Source organism: Podarcis bocagei, assembly GCF_964188305.1.
Source record: "Podarcis bocagei genome assembly, chromosome: 2".
Taxonomy (NCBI): Eukaryota; Metazoa; Chordata; class Lepidosauria; order Squamata; family Lacertidae; genus Podarcis; species Podarcis bocagei.
Window position 1 is genome coordinate 80,644,235 of NC_138126.1, and position 25,826 is coordinate 80,670,060.

The window sequence follows — 25,826 nt, forward strand, 5'->3', positions numbered from 1 at the left end:
GGAAGTAGAAGATTGGTTTATTGCACAGAAAAGAAAAGCAGAGTATATGTGTGCTGCTCTTAAGACACCCAAGTTACAAATATGCAAGGAGCAAATCATTCAGTACAGACACCTTAGTCTGGAAGTGTGAAAGACAAACCAAAAGTCTAGAGAAAGTGAGCAGTGATGGGGCATACCTGAACTTGAAGCATGCAGAGTGCAAAGTTAGATTTGAGATCTGTATGCAAATGTTAAGCTCATCCCTTTGAAATCCCATGTCAGCAAGGCAACAAATCTTTCAGTTCTTTTGGTCCAGTACCAGTGAATATAGGGTTGATCATTGAAAACATTTAAGAAGAAAACAGGTGTCCCCATTAGAGCCGTGGCTAACTCTTTGAAACCTGGGGTTTATGAATATTTTAACTATTGGCTAACTTCTATGGAAGCAATCTAGGAATCCCAAAAGGTGCTGAGTCCAGCAAGCAAGCAATCCCAAAAGGGGCAGACTCCGTCACAGAATCCTGATTAAATGGGGCCATGTGGAATGGTATTTTTGATGAGGACAATGTCATGTGGCTGCTGTGGGAAAAAAATCCATTGAGTAGCACCAACTCCACAATAAAATTTTCTGCGAGCCTAGATCTAGCTAAAATGGAAAGAAAAATGAATAATTCAATCCACAGAAGCGGAAGAGGAAGCTCCCTAAAAATTGCAGACATTTATAAAGTTGTACTTTTCCCATAAAAACAGGTGGGTGGATAGGGTGGGTATTCAAATGTGGACACATTTTGCCAGGAATGCGCATATCAAATCTTGAGGCTCTTGTCTTGATATTGCAATTGCAAAGGAGATACGGCATGGCAAACACAAGGTATTAAATGTAAGAGTTAAACTAAAGCCCCTACTTAACTTGGCCAGAAATTGCAGATCTCTTTAAGGAGTTATGGGTAGGACTGAGGGTTGTTGATTTCATTATATATATATATATATATCTCCTGCTGAATTCTGGTAGAACAGCAAATCCTGGATTGTGAAACAAAACAAACCCCCACCCACAAGTGAAATCTGAATTCTCTAAAGTCAACAATCAGCAAAGGCAAGTAGAGTGCCTTGCTGTGCCTTGGCATATTATTTTCTGTCTCATCACTTGGGGTTATTTAAAGGGATAGGGGGAGGAATTATGAGCAGAGCAGCCCATGCCCTACGGCAGGAATTGCTTATGGCTGCTTGAAAAGCACATTTTAATGCCCCTTCTGTGAGGTTTAAAAATAACTAATCCAATTTAAACCCTCGGATGAAATGGGACTTTGCAAGCTTAAGTTTGATTTGCAGGAAACTATGACCTGTCATATTCATGCTTAAGGTGCATTGCCATCCGCAGTTTATATGCATAATCCTCCATGGATTAGTTTTAGCCATTGGATAAAAAGGAAAGGGAATGTTTCCTGCCAGATATATGGTGACAGACCTTAGTAGGAAATGGTCCCTAGCCAAGCTACAGGATTTCTGAAACAAGATGAGAAGCTGACTTACTTGCCATGTGTTGTTCACTTCTGTGAGCGCTTTTTGCAAGCCTTGGTTTGGGGTTCTGAATGTAAGAGCCCTTGATCAGACCACAGGGCGATATAGTTCAGCATCCTATTCTCACAGCGGCTAATCAGGTCCTTCCCTCCAAGCAGGACATGAGTGCTATAGCATTCTCCCTGCTCATGTTTCCCAGCAATTCAGTCATCCTTCCTCTGATACTGGACATTATACTAGTACCCATTGACAGCCTTATCCTTCGTGATTTCATCTAACCCCTTTTAAAGCCATCCAAGCTGGTGGCAATCACTAAATCTTGTGGGAGCAAATTCCATCGTTTGACTGTGTGGTGGTTGAAGAAGCAGTTTCTTCTCCGGGGCCAACTGTATGTTGGCTATTGCACTGTGTGTCTCCTTGTCTCTACCTGACATCAGCAGCTGGTAGGGTAGGGGAGACACACTGTGTGATGACAGCATAAGGTGCACTGCTTGCAGTAGATACCACAGAGAATAGAAGGAAAAGAGACCCAGATCTGCAGCTGTTCTTATATCACCCGTTCTGATCCTTGGCCCAAAGCCAGTTTGTAGAGTTAGATTCGGCCAACTCCAACTGTCCCTGGAAGACTGAAGGGAATTATTTCTGTACACGCTCTACCTTAGGAATGGCTGAATTTTGGTGCCTTTCCTTTCCTTCAAGGGGACGAGTCTGCAAAGTAATATAAAAATACATAAATAACGCAAAAATATCTGTGTTAGCAGTTATGCACAAAGAAGTCAAATGCACTGGCTTCCATTTAGTTTCTGAAAACATTTCAGTAATTTGTTTGGTTTTATATGTGTGCGTTTAAAGCCTAAATAATGCAGGAACATGAAAAATACAGGAAGGTGTACTACCTAGGAGAGGTCCACAGCTACCTGTTACAGAGGCCACTTTGACATGTAAGCAGCATAATAAATAACAATAAAACACTGGATATGATTCTAAAGCAGTAAGGGCCCGGCTACATATCTCCATGACATTTGAACTGTTCGTTCCCACATGGCACCTCTGCCATAGCTGCTACCCTAGTTAGACATCTTCTTAACCATTATTACCCTTTGTTCCATATATAGTCAGCCACTTTGACAGTGCCAGAGAGGGAAGAGATGGCTACAGTTGCTTAGCAACCATAAAAAACAGTCCCCAGACTTCCCCACTGAAGCCTTCACTAAGCAACTGAAGACAGGGGGAAAGAGTGGCTTGCCCCCAAACTAAAAAAAAGGTAGCATTCTGGTTTTTGTCATATTTGTTTCACTAGTGTAAAAACTCCTATGTTAGCATAAGACATGATGTGTAAATCCAAACCTCACAACCAAGGATTGAAAACCATGACTCAGGAATTTGAAGATGAGGCATTATGCAGAAGCCACAAGGGACTTGAATCCCTACCTCCGTCAAAGCCTTACGGCTGTAGCCCTAAATTATGAGATTTTCTACAAATACCATGGTCTCTTACTAAAGAAATTGTGGTTTGGAACTGAGCTGGAAATTCAATTAAAAACAGAGTCTGCCTTCCTTGCAAATAAAAAAAAAAAAAATCTGTTTCATGGGTTTCCAGTGCAAAAACGGATCATGCCTTAGAACAGCAAAGACTAGGAAACCACAGTGTTCTTGTACAATGAGGGAAAGTAGTATTTTAATCCACCTCAATGAGGAGGAGTCTGATGTTAATGTGTGATGGAAATATGTGGAAGTATACAGTATTTTGATTACGAAGAGATAAGTGGTATCCAAAAATTATATCCCTGGTGCCTTATTGATGGCTTCCATAAGAGCCTGAATTTGCATAATAGACAATATTTTGGCCTGTTCGGTTGTGTTTATGGATAGGTGTTATATAATGGAAGATGAGCTTATTTTCTGACTATAGAGATAAGGCAGTGAGGTAACCTTACCTTACCAGGCCATGAGGTCACTTTGGGCTAATTGCCAGGATTGATGATTGATTCATGGGTTTACAGGATCAAAGCCATGAGAATGACAGGGACTAGTGCCTCTTGAGCTAATAATAGAAGAGGACAGCTTGCCAACTCTTTGACATACCTTAGAGTGGTACATGATGATGCCATTGGTACTTCTCCTGGCTGACCACAGAGACAAGGGTGCCTGTCATATTCCAGTGCTCAGATAATATAAATTTGGGAGACTGGAGCACTATAGAGACCAAGAGACCAGAATGTAGATCTCAACACACAGACAGAGGTTCCAACCCAGACCTTGTGAACAGAGAGAGACAGAGAGAATCCTGCTCCAAGAATGACCTTTCATAAGAATGGAATGCTCTGGCAAGGGTTATGCTATGATAGTGCTTAAATTTGCCTTATTGATTGTGTATATGTATTTTATGTCTAATATTTGTTGTGTAGCTAATACAGTTGCTAAAACGTCACCCATATCAGAAATGTTGGTTTTTGCAAAACAACAACAACTCAACAACTTTTGTGTCCGCATTTTCACTTTGTGAAATATGGCAACCCTATACCAAATGCAACCTATTATTGCATGGGGGCTGCAATGGACCGTCATTTCCTAAGACAAGTACTTGTTGAAGATATGGAACAGAGTCCTTGGGTGTGTTTTTAGCCTCCTATTTCCACTAATCCTTGGAATCCTACAAAAGATACCAGCACAACACAGTTTCATTAACAGAGCCCCACATTGTTACCATCAGCTTTTGCTTGTTAGATTTCTCCACTTGGCAGAACAACATTTTGAGGGCCTACCAGTGACAATGAGCCCCCTATCCCAATGTAAGGGCCAAGTCCTCTATTACTATGTCCACATGTTGAATCTAAATGCATGGCAAATAGAAGTGTGCATGCACACGAAAGCTCATACCAAGAACTAACTTAGTTGGTCTTTAAGGTGCTACTGGAAGGATTTTTTTTTATTTTGTCTAACTCAAAAGAAAGCCAAGAAGTCCTTCTAGGTGTAAGAAAACCTTTTAACCAAAAGGGAAATATACTAAAGGAAGGTGATTTTTTTTGCTCAACACCATTGTTTTGACCCTATTTCAAGTTCTATGCACATTGTTTTGCACCATGCTCTGCACTTGAAACATGTATGACAAGTCTGTATGACAATTATTTCAACTCTTCACTCTCCTGTTGACAAATCATTCATTTAAAGGCTTCTGTAATCTGAACTCACTAATTTGTTTAGTGATGTCACCAAAGTTCATGCTTATCGGGCTCATAATACAGTTTTGTTCCGTTAAACATGCTTGGCTGCATTGTTAAGTGAGCATCATGTCCCTGACAGTTCTTCAGATGAAAAATGAGCCAGAGAGTTTGTACCTTCTCCTTTTCCAGCACTCAATAATGGCACTATCCCAGGTGTTAGGTATTTGGGGAAATATAAATTTCCCAGGATGTTTGAGTCATTAGTATTGTAGCTGTGGGGACGGAATAGAGGTCTCCTAACAATTCTCATCATCCTTAACAGTCCCCAGGAATCTTTGTGGGAAGCCATGACTATTTAAAGTGGTATGATACTGTTTTAAATGTATAGTACAGATGGGCCACAGTCCAAAATTCTTTCAAACATGGGTTCTTTTTGGGTGGCAGCCACAGTTAATCCTATTCAGATCCGTTAAAATTAGTGAATATGAGTAACTTAAGCACATTAATTTCAGTAGAGCTACTTTATGCGGGTGGCGCTGTGATCTAAACCACAGAGCCTAGGGCTTGCCAATCAGAAGGTTGGTGGTTCAAATCCCCGCAACGGGGTGAGCTCCCATTGCTCGCTCCCTGCTCCTACCAACCTAGCAGTTCTAAAAGTAGATAAGTAGGTACCACTCCGGCGGGAAGGTAAACGGTGTTTCCGTGCACTGCTCTGGTTCGCCAGAAGCAGCTTAGTCATGCTGGCCACATGACCCAGAAGCTGTATGCCGGCTCCCTCGGCCAGTAAAGCGAGATGAGCGCCGCAACCCCAGAGTCGTCCGCGACTGGACCTATCAGTCAGGGGTCCCTTTACCTTTACTTTAAGTAGGACTAAGTTGAACAGTACATCCCTTCATAAGAACGGAGGTATGCTGAGCTATAAGAGAACTGCACCTTTAGTAAAACTTTGAGCATTGGAAGAATTCATCCTTACTTAAGTGTGCAGGAGAGATTTAAGCAGACAGTTAATTTTCTATGAAGGGAATTAGGTTTCTTGGCTGTGTGTAGATGGGGCGGGGTGGTACAAACATAGCCAAAGAGGTATGTGTTGATAGGATTAGGCACTCATGAGGTGGGCAGGCCCAGGTTCAGGCAATGTGCATCCTTGATTTCTAAAGGAAATGAGGGTATTTTTAGCTGTTCTCTGCTGACAGATCCAGTTCCTGGGGACAGGAAAGAGGTTGAATATAACACCATCCCTCAGGCTGCAGGGGCCTGGGAGATGTAGCCTAACTACTACAGCTGAGCTAGCATTAAGCATGAAGAAACATTAGAAAGGATTGAGTGAAAGGAGGAGGCTGAGCTTGAAAGGCATATCTTACAAGTCGGTCAGTTAAAAGAGAGGGACTGCCCTTTCTTAGGCCCAGTTCCAGAAAGCAGACTCCTCTTTAGTAAAAATATTCATCTGACTTACTTTCCTCTCAGCAAAGAGATTAGGTAAAAATAGCCTGCCCTACCCCCATCGACCCTCTCTCACACATACACAGACCAGAGCTCTAATATGGCCCTTCTCTGTAGAGACTGAGCAAGTTTTCCTCACTTAGAAAGGTTTTTTGCTGCTTCACTTCTCTCAGGAGCGTCAGAGTCACACAGCACAAAGAAAGGGCAATGAATTATCATCCACCTCTTATGATATTAACGACTCTCTTAACAAAATTCCAGCTGCATTTCTTAATGGGCGTACGTTTCCTTCAAGGAGTAAAACTGCAATGGCCTCTAGGTTTTTCAAACAGCACACTACACATTTATTTTATTAATTTTTAATTCCATGAATTACACTCACAATATTGTTTGCATTATTCTGCACAGCTCATGATAAGGAGAGGTTTACAGTGTTATAGTCACTACCTTCCAATAGTTTCATGTGCACGGAAGTCCTGTGGGTATTCATAAATATGGGAGAGGCAGAAGAATCACAGGGATTGAGTTCATAGGAGAGTGTGGAATTTAATTACAGTCTTTATGGACGAAAATAGTGACCTTGACCAAGTGAATATGGTATCCTCCCTAACCTGCTTGGCATATATTATGGCTGTGTGTCCTACTTTATTTGAAGAGCTGTCTGATCCATGCCTGATTTAAAGATAAATAACCATAAGAAGAGAAAGCAGGGTAGAGGTGGGGAAGAAATTACATTCACATTTTAAAGTGCACCTACTTAATTCACCCTTCCCAAACCACTGTGCAAACTAACATGCATCTGTCCTTCAAAATCCTCACTTCTGTAGTGCAGTTTTCCAACAAACAAAAGATGCATACAAAAATGTGTATATTAGAGAAGAGTGCACACACCAATGCATATATTAGTGGAAAATACTTCAGGGAAATGCAGTACACTAGGGGGAATTGCTTGCAAACTATGTATATTAGGCAAAATTACGTACAAAATGTATATTAAAAATGGGTCTGATTTTTCATGCAGAGTTTTGGATTTTGTTTTTGTTTTTGTTAAAGCAAACTGTACAGAAATGGAGAGGGCTGAACTTAAGGTTTTTAAAAAAATAGAATCTGAGAAAAACTAGAATTCACAGATTTGTCCATCTCTAGAGAAGGGGTCTGAAAGTTGCAAATCAACCATGTGCACCTTGGTAGCAGACTGAGCAGGTACACACAGGTCACTTGGTCGCTGTCTTCCACACTATGATGAGATGCTTTTCTTTCTCAGTTACAGTAATTATTTCTAACTTTGCATCTATACACATATAAATTAGCATATAGTATCTTATGCAAATGTGTTTTCTTTTGTCCTCTTTTTATTTTTATTTTTGAGTGACTGTCCAACTTCCCCGGTATCAGCCCCCCATACCTCCCCACTCCCACCCCCTGGAAACCAATAGCAGCCGACATCACATCTGATAGCAGAACTGATGAAAATGAAAGAAATGAAATTTATAAAGCATGGGAGGCAGCAAATAAAGAATTTGACCAGTGGAATGCCAAAACTTTTGATATATTGTAAGACTGGTATTATCTTCATTTCCCAAGAACACCTGATGATAAGGTTCTCCATCCAGATGAAAGATAACCGTGGGGCTGCTAACTATAGCTGAAGAGGCAGGCTCTTGTGGGAACCTAGTTATCTTCTTGGATTCCAGTTCCTAGAAGCTGTTATCAGTGCTCTGAGAATTTATCCTGTTCCAGGTGATACAAACATACTAGCAGTGCCTGGATAGCTCAGTTGGTTAGAGCATGGTGCTGATAACACCAAGGTTGCAGGTTCAATCCTTGTATGGGTCAGCTGCATATTTCTGCATTGCAGGGGGTTGGACTAGATGGTCCATTGGGTCCTTTCCAACTTTATGATTCTATTATATCTACCACCACCACAGGATTTTATTATTAGTACTATAGCCCTCCTAGCCTTGAGCCATGCAATATCTGGTTCTCAAGTAACTAATGGAGAAGAGCAATTCATCCTTTAAAATATCAGGGTGTATGCATTCCAGCTTCGCTTTTAAAATAATAAAAATAGAGCTAAACGTTTTCAAAGCAAATGTTTGTGAGCCATTGCTACAGAAACACCTTGCATTCACTTGCCTTAAAAAACGGGTGGGGGGATAGGTTCGTTTTCATGCCAGGGTGGTAATTCATAAACAGTCAGTCTGTTAAAAAAATAATAATAATAACAGCTTTTAGAAACTTTTCATATGAATATGGTGTAGTGCAGGTTTTGCTTTTTTTTAGGTGGGCTGCAATACTCACAATTGTTTATTTTCAAGGCAGTGTCCAGTAGGTGCTTGAAACACGCACATTGCCACATAGCGCCTGAAACAGCAATGGACATACAGTAGTCGTTGGGGCAAGAATCACAAACTGTCCCCGCTTGCCCCAGGTACAAAATGTGCTTGTGGTGAACTGGGCATGTGGGTGGCTCATCATGAATTTCAGATCCCAATTTTTCAGTTATGCTCCTGCTGTGACGGTTTAAGTGATATGGGAACTTTTAGTCTCAAAACTGAAGACAAGCCCAATTGGATCAGACACCCAGGATCCATCTGTTTCAGAACCTTGCTTCCAGGAGCCATCACTGAAATGCTTCTTGGAAGCCCATAAGTGGGGTGTGAAGGCATCAGTCTTCCCCATTGTTTGTCCTCTGGAACCTGGCCCTCAGCGGATTCCATTGGACGATCATAGCTAATAGCCTGTTGTTATTATTAAGAGCCATTCACAGAACTGGTTTATCATAAGCACTCTTTGCCCTCAGAATGAAAATGGGCAGGTTTGCCACAAACCCAAGGGGCTGTGTGAACTGGTTCTAATTTCAAAAAGGCGCCTGCTATTAACCTTTTAAAAAAAAAACTGCAGGAGGTTGAGTGATCATATATCATATGTCATTTGACCCTTAGACTTGTGTAGTGCAGTAATTTCATTTGAGGCTCCCTGGGCAAGAGGCTTTGTTATAGGGCAGCTATAGCTCAGGCCCTTCTTTTTCCCACATGTATCCTCTGTTTCCTTATTCTCCATCGCCATCTTGCTGCCGTTTAGAGATCAGCACCTATTGAACTAGAATGCCAACCGGAAAGTGACATTATTGTAACATGCGCTTTATTTTTAAAGTGAAAGGCAAATACAAAGCAGTTTAACAAGACAAGAGGGTGGCCGTGTGTCCTACTTTGCAGAGGACACTCCTCTCTCCAAAGGGCCATCAGACATCAGCCCTGTTTGAGAATGCCCTCTGTCTGAAGGGCTCAGCTGTCCAACTCTGATTTCAAGATGGAGAAGCCATGAAATTTACTATCCACAGTTTGTACCTGGACAGCAGACTGAGCAGGTGCACAGGTCACCTGACTACTGTCTTCCCCACAATGTTGAGATGTATTGTATTTCTATTTAAATTATAGTAACGATTTCTAAATTTGCATCTATGCATATAAATTAGCACATCCTAATTTTATCCAAATCTGTGTCCTCTTTCGCTCTCTTTTGTTTATGTGTTTCTTCTTTTTTGGTGATGTGCCTGATGCTGAAGCATCCGTATGACCAGATCACTGCAAGCACTTGGGTGCAAGTAGCCTGTTCTATCAGAGCATGTCCATCCACAATTTAATAATAATAATAATAATAATAATTTATTATTTGTACCCCGCCCATCTGGCTGGGTTTCCCCAGCCACTCTGGGCGGCTTCCACAGAAACCAAAAAACACTAAAATATCATACATTAAAAGCTTCCCTGAATAGGGCCGCCTTAAGATGTTTTCTGAATGTCAGGTAGTTGTCCATCACCTTGACATCCGATGGGAGGGCATTCCACAGGGCGGGCGCCACCACCGAAAAGGCCCTCTGCCTGGTTCTCACTGAGTTCATCTGATTACTTCCTTTAGATTATGCTTAAGATGAAAACTTAAGGCTGACATTCTTTTCAATATTTTAAACTTAGCTCCAGAAAGAAGAGGAATGGGGGAAGAGTCTGCATGCATTTGTTACAAATCTGTTAATCACTTTTGTATCCCACAATAGTAGCAAGGCCCAGTAAACGGGTAATGTGCATTGGGATCGCAGAAATGCAGCATAGAGCAGACAATTTCCGTCTGGAAGCAACCAAGGAAGATAATTTATTGAGTTATTTAGGCATTTCACAAAATTTCCATACAGCTTGATGGTAAAAAAAAACAGCCATCAAAGTGAGATTTCAAGGACTTTAACAACCCCCATTTGAAGAAACTATTTGAAGGGGCTCTTTTCTCCAGATCTCAACACATGTGGAAATTACTTGGAGACTTTTAAAAAAGCACATAAATATGGCCTCCCTCCACCCCCTGCACTCAATACCAATGTCTTGGCAAGACCTCTGTGACAGACTCCCTCACGGAAGATGGGAGCTGGGTTTTCTGGGTGTTCAAAAGTTTCAACTCTCCTTGTTAGAAACTGTTTGTGGTATCATTTCTTTATTATACTGCAACCAGTGTTTTACTTGTGTGAAGGATGGCCTGTGTCCACTTATTCCTCACACCAAGTGGTTTGAAATATGAGGAGGCACTTCTGAAACAAACATAGACTTTTTATTTAATTGCACTCAGTGAGGTTATGCATGAGAGGCACAATTCTTAGCTTCAGGCAAACACACTTTACAGAAAACTATAAAACCTTATTCAGTACTCTTATTTAAAACTTGTCTCAGGAAGGATGATTTCCACACTAGCTATAAATATTACTACACCAGCAATGCTCTCTGAGGCCCTTCTAGTATTCTTATTTTCTCTCGGGGAATTAAACCAGGTTGCCTTGCATAGCCAACCCCAATCCCTATCTCTCCCAGGTCCCTAACTAGGCACTTTTCGAACCCCAATTGATTCCTGTCTGACAGTTTAACTGTAAAGTTCCAATTTTTATACTCACCAGCCCCTTCTGATTGGCTGCATTCTAACCAGCTCTGAGTGGTTGCTGGGTCACTAGGAGGCTGACCCAGGGTGTGTCCATCACAACCTTTTTTTCATCAGAACTTCAGTGTTGTTAAGTAAGAGTCTTGTATAATATATGTGTGCTATTAGTACTATTATTCAATTTAAAATGGATATTGGCTTCTCCCTGCACACACATGCACCCAAAGCACAAGCCTCCATTGTGTTCATCGTGGAACATGATAACAAAAGGCTGGTAGCTTTTGCTCTTATGCTCTCTTCGTGTATGGAGTGGATTTAAAGGAGTGCACTCAGAGGTACAGAAATACCTGAATGCATGCCCACAACAGGAAAAGGTGGTGAAAGGCAGAGGAGCAGTTAATGAGGGAAGGGGCTAAAATACATAGCATGGACCACCCCTGGTGTGCATGGGAAACAGTGGAATACCTGTGAAAAGTGTAAGACATACGCCTCACATGCCTATTTCACACACTGACAAATCAGATAGGAATGAACCAATATGAATGAACCAATGGACCCATTCTGGAAACAGCCTTCATTTTAAAAAGTCACATTTTAGTCTGCAATTGTGATTCAAAATGGCAGCTGGCATCCAAATGTTGATGAAGAGTGCTTTCCCCCACCTCAGGAACCCTCACACCAAGCTTTCTGATGATATCTCAAGAGGCTTCCAAACACACAGAGAACAAACCAAGCGACAGACAAACCCCTCCCCTCACTAAATGGCAGATAACAAGCACATGATCCAGAAGTCAAGGTTCCATGACCAAAGCAAGAAATGCATAAGTGAATGGAAGCCTTAAAGATGTTCCAACAGTTGACATACCCCTCCTGCTAAGCTTTTAAAGGTGAGGCAGGGAGAGCTCACTTGTGGGACTCTCTCACCCTGTAAATCTGCTGCACACACTCATGTCTGCTACATCTGGGCAGTTGTGTTTGATCTCACACCCATCAAGGCAGTGCCTGACTTTCAGTGACAACACTGTCCTGCCCTTCTGCCTCCAGCTCCTCCTCCACCACCATGAGCCCCTCTCTCTGGCTTGTTGAAGTCTTCCCCGCTCCCTGATGAGGCTCTGTACTCCACTGGAGGGGTAGAAGAGAAAGCCAGGAAATCTGCCCCTCTCTCTCTCTCTCTCTCTCTCTCTCTCTCTCTCTCCCCCCCCCCCCTCTCTCTCTCTTTCTCTCCCTGTCATACAGAGTCACAAGCAGAGGACCTCTTTCCTACACCCTTGGGTGCCAGCCTTTCAGCCCTCCATCTGCTCCTTTGTCTTCCTCCTCTTGGTCCATCTGAAGCTGCCAAACCTTGCCAGGTCCTGATGGAGCCAAGGCGTCCACCACAAGACCTCCTGACATGTGATATATATGAACTTAGTATACTATTCTCCTGATAACTAACTACTTTGGAGTACATTTGACCCCCAATGGCAACAACCTTTGGTTGAGTGATGTGCTCCAGGGCCTCAGGGACTGGTGGGTGGCAGGGTGTAGTCCTTCTCTGACGGAGAGGATATTCAGCTGTAGGTATCTGGGTGGCAAGACCCCAGTTGGGGTCTCGGGTGGCAGTTTTAGACCTTGGTTGGTAGTCTATGCAGTTGGTTTAAGAACAGCTTAGTTTATGAACAACGTGGATTAAGAACGCTGCAAACCTGGAAGTAGGTGTTTTGGTTTGTGAACTTTGCCTTAGAAGCAGAACATGTTTAGCTTCCTGTTGAGTGTGTTCCATTTGTAAATTGAGTCCCTCGCTGCTATGGGAAAGCATGCCTTGGTTTAAGAACGCTTTGGTTTAAGAACGGACTTCCAGAAATTAAGTTCGTAAACCAAGGTACCACTGTAGTCTATCTGTGAGTCAGGGGCAGCATATTGATGCACCCCCATGCGGCAGCGTTTGCAGGGTCCGTTAAAGGGTTGATTGTGGGAGTCACTGGCCCTATAGCGGCGGCATATAGGTCAGACTCCCAGCTTTGGTGAACTGGGAGGGCACGCTGTGTAAGTTCATGCTTTACAGTCCCCTCCCAGTTCACCTGACTGCCCTGCGCATCCTCAGCCCCTGTTGGGTATGAGAGGGGTACCTTCCAAGGCCTAAGCCAAGGTTCCTACACCTGAATTTAATAAAGTTGTGGCCTAATTTTAAACCCATACATTATTTCCATATCTCATTTCTGGGTGGTGGGTGCCAGGGACAGGGTTTAGTGTGTGGGCTCGCAATTTCCAGTATGCTGAATGATATAATCCCAGATATGTTGTTGCCAAGGTGAATTAGTTGTGGAGCTCTTATCTCATGAGAAAATTGCATATTACATACTATAAAAGTTCTGTGCCTCTGCCTTAGTTCTTTCCCACAGATTCTTTTCTTGCATATCCCTCCAGTTTCCACATGAAGGCACCACCACACCACATAATAGAAGCAAACAAGAAGCAAACAAGAACTAGCAACTAGAAGCAAACAAGAACTAGCAAGGCAAAGCTCTCTTATATGGGGTTTTTTTCCAGCACAGTCATTGTCTGCGTTCAACCAATCAGCTGAGAAAGCTGCTAATCCCCATGTAATATCTCAAACTGAAGAGCCTGTGTGATCGTTTTTTTATAAAAGTCTATCCAGCATTATGCTGGAAACATCCCTCACAGTTTCCCACAGAGGGGGAAAGCCAGAGGATTCTTAAAGGAAGCGCACACCACCTCGCTGTGAGTACGCAAGCCCCCAGTTCAGTGCCAGTGCTGAGAGGTGCTAGAAGGCAAGCTTGTCTTCTACTGCTCTGGAGGGTAGGGCTCAAACCAATGGCTTCGAGTTACAAGAAAGGAGATTCTGACTAAACATCAAGAAGAACCTTCTGACAGTAAGAGCTGTTCAACAGTGGAATGATCTCCCTCAGGAGGTTGTGGACTCTCCTTCCTTTGAGGTTTTTAAGCAGAAGTTGGATGGCCATTTGACATGGATGCTTTAGCTGATACTCCTGCAATTCAGGGGGTTGGACTAAATGACCCTTGGGGTACCTTTCAACTCTACGATTGTGTGATTCTAAGACTACTATTCCCCTCACAGAGATACAATTTCCAGAGTGGTTTATTGGTCAAACCTTATTCCCAGGGAACTCTGGAACTGGAGCTCTTTGTGGGGAATAAGGTCCTTTTCAACTGAAGAGGTGTACCAAAAAGGTTATATGGTTCATATGGCTTTAAATGCCTTTGGCACAAGTTTATCATTTTCTCCTTTGTCTTTTAACCTCTTCATACATTACCTCCTGACATCTTATCTAATTCTGCCATATCATCTTTTCACTCAAGAAGACCTGTGTAAACATTTTTAAAAACATTGTTCTGATCTGTTCCAAATCACAACAGATACTTTTAAGACCAGGGCCAGCCTAAGCACAAAGCTATCACTTTAGCTGCTATACTTCTGAGAGGAGGTTGTTTTTTTCCTCCAACCTCCATTTCTATCTGCTAATAAAAATTACAGAAGGTGGAGCAGGTACAAAAAGATCTAAGCTGGCATATGTACAAATTGTTTGTGACAATTATAAAAAAGTATACAGAATACAGAAATAAATCCAAATGCAGAAGAACTAGTTTTTTGCCTAGCTTTAAGTCCATAGACTGCAATGGGGCTGTGAAGGTATTGTTTATATAGTGCCCTAGCCCCCTTGTACCTAGTGTTGCTTGGGAATTCTAAGAAACCAAAATATTGCTGCAGTTTTGAAATCACTGGTTAAGGTCAGTGCAGTTTTTAAATGTTCAGTCTGTGATCTTGATTCAAAATGGCATCCAAACAAAACTACTCCTTGAACTCAGGAACCATCGTGCAAAGTTTGGTTATTATATCTCGAGTGCTGTCCAAATGCATAACAAGAAAATAAACAACTTTACAAAATATATAATAGATTACAGTGTACACACACAAGATTGTTTTAGACTGCAATCCTAACTATATTTATCCAGGGAGTAAGCCCCATTGAATTCAATAGGACTTACTTCTGAGTAGGCATGGTTAGGATTGTGCTGTAAGCATTTGTGCCAGGGGTGGGGAAGATGTGGCTCTCCAGATGTTGCTGGACTTAAACTCCCATCAGTCCCAGTCAGCTGGCCAAAGGTCAGCAATGATGGGAGCTGTAGTTCCACAACATCCAGAAGCCCAAAGGTTCCTCATTTCTGGTTTACACAGTGCTAAACTTACAAAAGCCAAAAACTCCTGAATCACAGCATCTTGTTGCTACATTCAATCAGAGCTTTAGGAAAAGAGTGAGTCATGGGAACACACAACGAACCTTGCAAATGAATCAGCCAGTGGAGTTCCTGTAGAAATTCATTCCTTGGTGCTGGGGCAAAGAACTGGCTGTGATTCCTTTTGAGCCATTGCTGCTCCTCTGTAATGTTCAGGGAACAGTGAGTTTCTTCTGATTGCTGTAGACCAACCTGAGATCCTACAGCATGAAGTGTGATTTAGAGATACTATCAACAACAACCTTTGGGGGCCTGGGGGTACATTTGGAATCTAATAAACTGCCATAAGCACCACAAAATATCTATTCCACGGGGGCGGGGGGGACGACCTGGTAATGCTCAGAACCCCCGTCGCCCAAAACAGGCAACCTCCCAACCAGCCAACAACAAAACACAGCCCCAAACTCTTCAGTTTAAATAAATAAACAAAACTTATGTGGAATAAGAGTCATTGGTTTCCGAGCACGATTCAAAGTGTTGGTGCTGACCTTTAAATCCCTAAACGGCCTCGGTCCTGTATACCTGAAGGAGCGTCTCCACCCCCATCATTCTGCCCGGACGCTGAGATCCAGTGCCGAGGGCCTTCTGGCGGTTCCCTCATTGGGAGAAGTGAGGCTACAGGGAACCAGGCAGAGGGCCTTCTCGGTAGTGTCTCCCGCCCTGTGGAACGGCCTCCCATCAGATGTCAAAGAGATAAATAATTACCTGACATTCAGAAGACATCTTAAGGCAGCCCTGTTCAGGGAAGTATTTAATATGTAACGCTGTACTGTTTTTAACACTGATTGGGAGCCGCCCAGAGTGGCTAGGGGAAACTCAGCCAGATGGGCAGGGTATAAATAATAAATTATTATTATTATTATTATTATTATTATTATTATTATTATTATTATTATTATTATTGGTGAGCATCAATAAGATTGTGCTTTGATGCACAAGGATGCCACATTAGGGATCCCAGTACTGTTATGTCAAAATTGGGATAAGATCCAGATGAATTACAGTATTTTTTGCTCTATAAGACTCACTTTTTCCCTCCTAAAAAGTAAGGGGAAATGTGTGTGCGTCTTATGGAGCGAATGCAGGCTGTGCAGCTATCCCAGAAGCCAGAACAGCAAGAGGGATTGCTGCTTTCGCTGCACAGCGATCCCTCTTGCTGTTCTGGCTTCTGAGATTCAGAATATTTTTTTCTTGTTTTCCTCCTCCAAAAACTAGGTGCGTCTTGTGGTCTGGTGCGTCTTATAGAGCGAAAAATACGGTATAGCTCAGTTGGTTAGAGCATGGTGCTGATAAGACCAAGGTTGCAGGTTCAATCCCCAAACAGGATGGCTGCATATTCCTGAATTTCAGGGGTTGGACTAGACAATCCTCAGGGTCCCTTCCAACTCTACAGTTCTATGATTCTATGAATAGAATAAGGCTCCAGCCTGCAAAGAATCCACAAAATTTCACCATAGGAAGGGCTGCATTTGCCACCAGCCATGTTCTATCATGTAGTTAGCATAATGTTTGATTCTTCTACCTGCACCTTGCGATTGTCCTGTTGCTCAGCTCATCAAAGGTCTCGCATCAGAAGCATGCGATTATAGTTGAGAAAGTATATCAAACCAATTGTCCCTGATGCGCAAAATCTGAACCTTTAAGCAGCCATTTTTCAATGCAGTCAACATGTTGCTTGATGCCACATGAGAGCAACAAGTGTTTCTCAAAACGATGCTGCAAACTGACCCAAAGCTATGGTGCCTTTTGCCAAAATACCTAGTGAGAATTTTTATAGCCAGCATTTCAATCTGACCTGCCCATAGCGCAAAGAAAATTCAGAAGCAGCCTGCCTCACGGGTACAGAGGTGTGGGCTGACAGATGGAAGAGCCATGGATTCTAGACTGTTGAGCTGCAGAGGAATAGAAAAAGGACAGGCATCGTATCTCCTGGGAGCACAACCACCATCGAGAGAGCTTAGGCAAAGTCGCTTTTTTAGAAGCACTTCAGCAGTAAGTTTTGTGCCCCCAAAGTAAGTTTTGGGCTATTTTAAGTTATCGGTTTTTGCCACCCAGTTTACAATACAGACTGTTTGCCCAACTCATGCCACTGTAGCATACTCAATCACCATTACCAGCTAAAAGCACAGCTGAGTCATTCTTTTTCTCAATTCAGATCGAAGCTGATTTGGGGGGTGGGGTGCATCAAATGAAATGACAGGACATATACAAGATAGATATGGATTGTGGCCAATATCCATTCCCAAACCAGCACTGCGGGCACAATGGATGCAGAGTTAGTGGGAGTGATTACACAGCCCTGGTCTTTTGATGCTACTGACACTGATATGTGAGCTCCAAGAAGTAAAAAGATCGGTTAATGATCCAGGAAACAGAACCCTTAAAACAGTTTTGAGATCTGCACACAAAGAGCAGCAAAAGAGAGAAAGTTGGTGGGGAAAAGCAAATAAAATCAAAACAACTGAAACAATGTAAAGTCTTTCAAAAACTAAATCATTTTAAAATTCTGCTACCAGGTGAAACCAGCAACTGAGTCTGCTAAGCCCAGAGGGCTCTCTAGGAGTGGGGGCATGGCAACAGCTGGCTGTTCATCTGTTGCCTGTTTTTGTTTTTAAAGAATGATTTGTAATCAGACCGACTGAAATAAATGAAACTTCAATTAGTTATTATTTCAATTGGCGTTATCTAACCATGAGCAAATCTGGATCCAACCCATTTTTTATTGTTTGGTATTTGAGTTTCTCTTACATCTTGGGAATCAGGGAGCAGCAGAACAGCAGTAGCAGGTTGTTGTTGTTGTTATTATTATTATTATTATTATTATTATTATTATTATTATTATTATTAATTCATTTCATTTCTATACCACTTTATATTTTTAAAGGGGGGATCTCAAAGCAGATTACAACACATTAAAACATTAACTCAAACAATCCGGAATGAAACATTACTTAAGAAATGTGGTGGTGGTGTTGCTTATTTGACAGTGAAAAACCAAGGCTGCATCAGTAGCTAGGAATTTTGATGGCGCCTCCATTTTGAGAAGCAGTCTACTTCTGATTACCAGATGATCAGTGCTGGATTTACGTATAAGCTAAACACACTATAGCTTAGGGTCCCACTCTCTTGGGGGGCCCAAAAAAATTAAAGGAAAAAAGTGTTTGCATTATTAAGTTTGTTATGAATAAAAGAATCATTTTAAGTTAGAGCTTAATAATTATTTCACTATTAATATACTTCTTCTTAATTGTATTTCACTATTAATATACTTCTTAACTGTATTTCAGTTCAACAATTACTTTGATAAAATACATATTTTGTTATGTGCAAATGGCTTTAGATACCTATTAGGTCCATAAATTACCATATAACACATATTCAACACAAAAAAGCGACAATTTGCTGTTAACAAAGGACAGCTGGACATATAAAGGGCCCCATTACCTTCAGTAGCTTAGAGCCTCATCAAACCTAAATCTGGCCCTGCAGATGATGGGTACAAAATGATGGGCAAGAGCTTTTTGTCCTGCTAAGTCCTTCCTGTGCGCATCCCATAGGAACCAAGGAAGTTGCCTTATCCAGAATCAGACCAATGGTCCATCTAGTTCAGCGGTGTCTACACTGACTGGCAGAGGCTTTCCAGAGTTTCAGACAGGAAACTCTCCCAGCCCCACCTAGAGATGCTGGGGACAACATTTGGGACCTTATGCATGCAGGGTTAGGTTTTTGAGTCACCCCTGTGCTGGAAAGGAATTCCTCTGCATCAGAAAGGAAGTTGAGGGTTGAAGGCAAACAGCAATCCTTGGTCAACTGGTAGCTGAGATCAGTGGCAGGAAGCAGCAGATTAGTCATCACCCAAGGGCAGGTTGATTTGTTCCATTTCTTTTTCAGTGTGATTAAGGAAGAGCACTCTCCAGTCTGTGCAATGCATAGTGTTTGTTTGTTTGTTTGTTTGTTTGTTTTTAATATTTTATTAAGGATTTTCTTGTTTTACAGAAGTGTAGTGCCTCGTTTTTGGTTTGTTTGTTTTTTCATGTAACATTTTTACAAATCCATTTCATTTGTTGAGGCATTAGGGGGAGAAGAAAAGAGAAAGAGAGAAGAAAAGGGGGGGTGGAGAGAGGGAAGATGGATGGGGGTGGGGTCGGGTGGCAGTGTTTCTATTATGTTTAATGTGTGTAGAGTTTGGTGTCAGCGTTGTTTGTGTTGTTCACTTGTGTTCCTTTGGTGGTGAGAGAGGTTGAGGTTGGCCTAGGGTGTGATTGTTTGCTTGTGATTGGCTGTGGTGATCTTTGTTTTCGTGTGTGAGTGAGGTGGGTGGGTGTTTTGGATCAGGTTAGCCATATTGATTTGTATGCTGTTGGTGGATTATTGTCACTGTCCTGTTGGGCTGTGTGTGTAATAAAGGGGAGCCATACCGGGGTGAAGGTGTCTTCTTCTGTTTGTCCCCGTGTCAGTTTCAGTTTATTAGTTAATTTTTCTAGTAGGGCTGTTTCCCATACTATTTGGTACCATTGGTCCATGCTCACTCCTGACAGGTCTCTCCAGTGTCTGGTTATGGTGTTTCTGGCTGATAGTGTTTGTGTGGTTTTGTCAGAGGAGAGAGGGAGAGTATTTTCTACATGCACATAGCCTAGGGTTGCCATATTTCCAAAAGTGGAAATCCAAACAAAGGTGTTGAGCTGCTTCTGTATCAGAAGAAGAAATTTGTAGTTTGTCTGCTTTTAAGCAACTTTTCAATACAACTAATCAATGTTACAGTATCTGTATTTTAACCCCCCCCCCTTTTAGTATCAAAAAATAGTTTTCCTGTGCGTTTTTGTGTGCACTGTTTGCATGTGAATGTTTGTGTACCCTTACAGTGAATATTTTCTCTCTTTTTCTCTCCTTCTGCAGCTCATAAGTTAGGGATAGCTCAGTCAGTAGAGCATGAGACTCTTAATCTCAGAGTTGTGTGTTTGAACCCCATGTTGGACAAAAGATTCCTGCATTGCAGAGGGCTGGACTAGATAATCCTTGTGGTTCCTTCCTACTCTATGATTCCATGATCAGGGCTAGAAAATACCCAACTAAAAACAAACACTGAGTAATTTATAACTTAGATGTTGGGGCTTTAAGGGAGAAAAGATAGATATTCTAAGACTTGGGATGAAATCATAAGTACACGCACACAAATTAACTTCTACTCAGACAGCAGGCACATTGCTGTAAGCTTTCTGACTGCTTCTTGAATGTTCAGTGCTGCAGATTTCATTTCATTTTTATGTGACCATTAAAGAACAATACAAAACAATATTAAGATTAACAAAAAAAACCAAACTAAGCCCTGTTGAATTCATCCACACACTCTCCCCATCCCTGTAACTCATAATCTTCCAGTGCTGTTGTGGAGTATATAAATGCAGCTCCTGCCTCTGAATTTAATAGCAGCATGGTGGGGACTTTTTTTTGTTTTGCTTTTGGCCTTCATCTCTGCCAGGCAGCTGTAATCTAATCGCACTGCTTTAGCAGCCATCACTTTTCCTCCCACACTGTCACATATGCCATCACATTGCATCACAGATTCGGAAAGTATGCCCAATAGGTGTAATATGCTAGGATCTTTCTCTGTGACACATCCACAGATTTCCAATGCTTGCCTTTGTTCTACGCATTCAGAGAGACCAAAATAACAAAAGCAGACAGGCGGCAGGATTCACAGGGGCAGCAGATCCCGGTGTCGATATTTATTCCATGGCAGGGAGGGGGGGTGCCATTTTGTGGTTCTCCTCAGGTGCCAAGATGTCTTGGGCCAGCCCCAGCTGTGTGGAATGAATTCATACAGCTCCTCTTCCTCTGATGTTTACTGCCTGCTAACTAGCAAGTCAGACTGTGTGCCTCTCAGAGGTTGCCAGCCTTTGAGGTCCTGTGGTCACATTTGCAAATCTGGGGAACTGTTGTGGATGCCCCTATACAACCCACAACCAAGCATACAGCACAACCTATCGTACTGGCTACAGCAGAACGCTTCTTCCAAGCCAAAATTCAATCGGAGAAGGGAGACCTCTGTGGGCACATTTCTACCTGCTGGCACCATGTTGGTGATCCCTGGCCTGTTAGGGTGTGGTTTGCTCTGGAGCAGTATCTTACATATTGCTGCTGCCATGTGCTCGCAGTTGTCATGACTCACTCTGGTACTGCATGTTTTTGTCATCTCTGTTGGCAGCTAAAATTGGCACAAACATGTCTCCATTGCTTTCAACATCTCTGTCTTGCCTAGTCCCTGAAGAATCACAAAAAAAATCCTTTAAATTCTGGCTTGATTTTTTAATATATATTTTTTAGTATTGTCTCTCTGTAACTTAAGTATGTTAGCATATTTATACATACAATTACTAAATCAAAGCAGATAAAAAGACATCCCCTTAACCCGGAGACTTTGAGAAGCACAAGAATAGCTCAAGAATATATTGCTGCCTCCATAAAATCAGCACAGTACAACAAACTGATCAGCTGATGTTTGTGCCCCACCCAAAAACTGATTTGTGTCCTGGTATAGACAACCAAGATGTTTGTTAAAAGATGGGAAGGGATGGGATAAGAGAAAGTCTCAGAGAAAAGCAAAATATAAGCATGCTAGTTTTCCTAGTCTAGAGAAGGAGACATCTCAGCATGATGAACCTGTTGACCAGTATATTGTGATAATGAATCTCCTAGATAGTCTTTATCCCAGGTCAGTGACCATGAGCTTATATATAGTTCTTCCTTTTCTCCCTGAAATTCATAATCCCTCCCAAATGAGTCGACCAGGATAAATCCATGATCAAAACAGAACTAGTCAATGTGGAGACCCAAGGCTTGCAGTGCTCCTGCATCCACAGTGAGATGATCCAAGGAGGGGGGGGGACCCATCTTTATCTATTCTGTGTTGCAGCCTTTTTGACCCAGACTAGTTAATGTATATGGTACAGAGCAGGACCAGATTGCCATAGAAAATGAACTCACTAGCTAAGGCATCTCCTGAAGGCTGGTGTAGTGAGGACAAGGTAGAAACTGGGTGTTCCTGGTGCTACGAGAGCCAGCTTTTCACTGTGTGAATTTTAATAGGATTCATTTGTCAGCTGAGAAATGCAAGTGAATCCAAAGTCCCACATCTCCTCTTAAAAAAAAAATAGCCACAAGCATCACTGTCAACCTTTAGCTGAACAGCTTCCAGAGTAGTCTGAGAGATGACAGATTCCCATCAGTCCCAGGCAGCAATGAATTATAAATACACCACCAGCTCTCTGCCACCTGACAGGGTAGTCCTTGAGTCCTACGACTTGTGAGGGAAGGAGCTGTCAACTCTAAATTTGTGCAGAGGCACATGTTATATAAAATGCATTAATCTTTGACCCCTTAATCGATCGCCACAAGTGTAGCGTGGCCAAGCCAAATCAACCTGAAGGAACTACATCAATGTGTGCTCAAAATGCTTATAGTGCAATCCAACCCCTTTATAATTAACTGGAGTTTTGCCATGGAATGCCATGAAGAGTGGGCTGTGAGTTAACCAACATTAGACTAGCTGCAGGAATCCCTCTCAAACAGGCTTACAGTTGAGACATCGGCACAGGGGCAGCCAGATAGCATAAATGGATAGGGAGGAAGTTGTGTTTCTTTCCGTGTGTGTGTGTGTTTCAAAGCAGCATGTGTTAGAAGATTCTTTTAAATATTTAAAATTCAAGTGACTTTTCAATATCACAAGCAAATTACCATATCTATAACCGAGTGTAATACCCAACACTAAATTAAACACAGATTTAAAAATGATGGTGGGGGACAACTTGGGGTGGGGGGGGTTGAAGACCTTTAAAAACATAATTTGGTACAGGTGTGAAGGAAACACTGCTTACCCATCTCCATACTCCCTCTTATTTAAAAATTTAAAAATGGTTTTAGAATGTTATTTTGTAAACCACCTTAAGAATTTTGGCTGAAAGGAAGTTATACATAATGCAAAATAAGTGTATATAAATATGCGGTAAATACATACAGCCATGGCCACATTCAGACCATATTTTTAAAGAGCTATGATACCCCTTAAAACAGTCATTGCTTCCCCCAAAGAATTCTGGGAGCTGTAATTCGTTAAGGGTGCTGAGAGTTGTTAAGAGGCCCCTATTCCCCTCACAGTGCTGTGATAATGTGTTTCCCAAAGTTCCTGTGAAGAGGGATTGGTTGTTAAACCACTTTGGGAACTGTAGTTCTGGGAAGGGAATAGAGGTCTCAGCACCCTTAAGAAACTACAGTTCCCAGAATTCTTTTGAGGAAGCCATTACTTTTTAAAGTAGCGTCATAGCGCTTTACATCTGTGGTGTGAATGTGACCACAGAATGAAAAGGGGGTTGGCCAGGATATGAACAGGATAAGCTCCAAAATTAGAAATTGAATGTTAATCCTATAATGAGGCATGCGGGCATAACCATACTCCCTCCCTTGCTTGCATTGTTGCTGACAGCAGTATGCTCAATGAATGGGCTGAGGGTGCAGGATGCTGCTCGTTGTTAAAGCTAAACAGGTCTCTTTCTGGTCAGTGCCAGGATGGTATACTCATATAGGCCACTCTTGAAGGAAGAGTAGGATATAAATGTATGAAGACAGAGTCTGACAAGACGAGAGCTCCCCCATTAATTCAAAAGACAGATCTTCAATTAAATTACCCTCATAATGAGAGAAGCTTCCAAACTGCTTATTTGTGGGCTTTTGTAACAATATGTATCTATCAAGGCACAAAATGCCGAAGGCTTCTCAGATCTGACAGTCCTGTATCTTCAGGATATGAGAGTCCTAGGTCTGCTAGTACCATGCTGAGAACTTACCGTATTTTTCGCTCTATAACACGCACCCGACCATAACACGCACATAGTTTTTAGAGGAGGAAAACAAGAAAAAAAAATATTCTAAACGAAACAGTGGATGTATGATTTTTGTGGTTCATGCTGTGGCCACAGACATGTGATCTGACGGTGAGTTTGGGGTAGCCCAATGCAAAAATCCTGAGGATCCATGTGGATCTGTGCTTTGTAACCAGGCTCTCTGTCCCTCTCTTCTCCCCACTCAGCGGCTCTTCTCCCGCTTTGCTGTTTCAAAGCGAGCCACGGAGGAGGGAAGGAAGGGGAACCATGGATCCTCTGCTCACGACTGCCGCAGATCCCCCCGCCATCCGTAGGCATTCGCTCCATAACACGCACAGACATTTTCCCTTACTTTCTAGGAGGAAAAAAGTGAGTGTTATGGAGCAAAAAATACAGTAGTTCATGTTTTATTTTGGGATTTTGCAGCTCTACTGTTCTTTCTGGTGCAGCAAACCAGATTTGTCAGCATGGTCCAGTCTTTCTTTTTTTTCCATAAATAGCCTCCTCAAGTAGAGAACGTTGGAATATTAGGCAGTGGTAACAATCCACCCATAACCGAGGCTCTTTCTTATCACTGGTTGGATAACACTTTTGGTAGGGTTGCCAGATGCCTGAGACAGGCCAGAACAGCACAGGAAATTGCTACCTTATACAGTGTCCAGGCCAACTATAATGTTCCAGAATAAACTGGTAAACATATTTTGAAACCATTTTGGAGCTGTCAGTCACAGGCCCTCCTGGCCTTCATCTGTGACTGCTCTGATTCGCTTCCCTGACTGCAAGGCTGAAGTTAGTTTCTCTTACTTTCCAGTGGTGCCGAAGCCTGAAATAAAGTACAGATATTTGCACACCTCTGATCTTCTCAAAAATATTTGGATCATGTCCAAATTATGTCTCCTTCAAGATATCCTAGCATTGTGTCCAGACCAAACCATTTTTGCATAAGGAATTTTCACAGTGTTCCAATTCCAATTCTATTCTTTCACTTACCGTACTTATTATAAAACATTCTGCACCAGTCCCAGTGAGGTTTGCAACCTTGAAATAAAGATATTAATAAGAACATAATCTTTCTAACAGAAAGTTGAATAGTAATCCACAGGTGACTGTCCACTAGTTTTTCCACCAGCAACCTAACTTTCTACTGTCTTTGCTTCTGGCTGGGCCAACTGGCATTGCGCCCAGGAGGAACAAAACTAGCCGAGTTTGCTAGGCTGCCCCAAAACATTTTGCTTTCCCAAATACTTTGATGTGTGCATCAGGATCTTTTGCAGAGACAGAGAAGGGATGCTAAGGTACAACTCTCTGGTTTCCTTGCAATGCTGCAATGAATCCTGAGCCACACCTCACCATTTTGGCATTTAGAAATGCCAAATGTATTTAGACATTCCTGCCCCCAAAGCAAATGTGCAGGGTGGTCCTCCATTTAAGCTCTCTATTTTGCATCCCAGATTCCTTCCACAGTATTGCAGCCGGTTGTGGATAATGCCATTATATTGTTTACTCAATAGGTGGCGCTGGACTTCGTTGTATTTGGGTGGAGTTAGCCTGTTTCTGTTCTTGCTTAAGAGATTTTGCGGTAGCACTGCACAGCCACAGAGCTGCCCTCCCAACACCAGTGTTGCTACATCTTACTTAGATGGTGCTGGGGTGAGGTAAGGCAGTAGCA

General features: G+C 42.2%; 2 long non-coding RNA genes across 2 annotated transcripts in view; both read right to left on the minus strand.

The window, feature by feature from the left end:
* LOC308578597 overlaps positions 1-25,826 on the minus strand; it is a 68,796-nt gene that overhangs the window by 13,271 nt on the left and 29,699 nt on the right. The gene's annotated exons all lie outside the window — the stretch shown is intronic.
* On the minus strand, positions 2-11,012 carry LOC308578605. Its single transcript, XR_014004026.1, has 5 exons — positions 10,474-11,012; positions 8,406-8,468; positions 8,241-8,305; positions 3,586-3,696; positions 2-2,208 (listed from the first exon to the last, which is right to left on the minus strand). It is a non-coding gene; the product is annotated as an uncharacterized lncRNA (long non-coding RNA).